Source organism: Physeter macrocephalus, chromosome 17 (assembly GCF_002837175.3).
Source record: "Physeter macrocephalus isolate SW-GA chromosome 17, ASM283717v5, whole genome shotgun sequence".
Taxonomy (NCBI): domain Eukaryota; kingdom Metazoa; phylum Chordata; class Mammalia; order Artiodactyla; family Physeteridae; genus Physeter; species Physeter macrocephalus.
The window spans coordinates 37,774,722-37,775,934 of NC_041230.1; the positions used below are offsets into that span (position 1 = coordinate 37,774,722).

General features: G+C 33.3%; 1 protein-coding gene across 2 annotated transcripts in view; it reads left to right on the forward strand.

Annotated features, from left to right (window-relative positions):
- PSKH1 (protein serine kinase H1) overlaps positions 1-1,213 on the forward strand; it is a 21,680-nt gene that overhangs the window by 10,201 nt on the left and 10,266 nt on the right. The window lies entirely within an intron of this gene.

The window sequence follows — 1,213 nt, forward strand, 5'->3', positions numbered from 1 at the left end:
TTTCACCATTGAGAATGATGTTTGCTGTGGGTTTTTCGTATATGGCCTTTATTATGTTGAGGTAGGTTCCCTCTATGCCCACTTTCTGGAGAGTTTTTGTCATAAATGGGTGTTGAATTTTGTCAAAAGCTTTTTCGGCATCTATTGAGATATCATGGTTTTTACCCTTCAATTTATTAATTGAAGGTTTTTATCCTTCAATTTGTTAGTATCACATTTATTGATTTGCATATATTGAAGAATCCTTGCATCCCTGGGATAAATCCCACTTGATCATGGTGTTTGATCCTTTAATGTGTTGTTGGATTCTGTTTGCTAGTATTTTGTTGAGGATTTTTTCATCTATATTCATCAGTGGTACTGGTCTGTAATTTTCTTCTTTTGTATTATCATAAATGGGTGTTGAATTTTGTCAAAAGCTTTTTCGGCATCTATTGAGATATCATGGTTTTTACCCTTCAATTTATTAATTGAAGGTTTTTATCCTTCAATTTGTTAGTATCACATTTATTGATTTGCATATATTGAAGAATCCTTGCATCCCTGGGATAAATCCCACTTGATCATGGTGTTTGATCCTTTAATGTGTTGTTGGATTCTGTTTGCTAGTATTTTGTTGAGGATTTTTTCATCTATATTCATCAGTGGTACTGGTCTGTAATTTTCTTCTTTTGTATTATCTTTGTTTGGTTTTGGTATCAGGGTGATGATGGCCTCATAGAATGAGTTTGGGAGTGTTCCTTCCTCTGCAGTTTTTTGGAAGAGTTTGAGAAGGATGGGTGTTAGCTCTTCTCTAAATGTTTGATAGAATTCACCTGTGAAGCAATCTGATCCTAGACTTTTGTTTGTTGGAAGATTTTAAATCACAGTTTCAATTTCACTGCTTGTGATTGGTCTGTTCATATTTTCTATTTCTTCCTGGTTCAGTCTTGGAAAGTTATTCCTTTCTGAGAATTTGTCCATTTCTTCCAGGTTATCCATTTTACTGGCATAGAGTTGCTTCTAGTAGTCTCATGATGCTTTGTATTTCTGTGGTGTCCGTTGTAACTTCTTTTTCATTTCTAATTTTATTGATTTTAGTCCTCTCTCTCTTTTTCTTGATGAATCTGGCTAAAGGTTTATCAATTTTGTTTATCTTTTCAAAGAACCAGCTTTTAGTTTTATTGATCTTTGCTCTTGTTTTCTTTGTTTCTATTTCATTTATTTCTGCTCT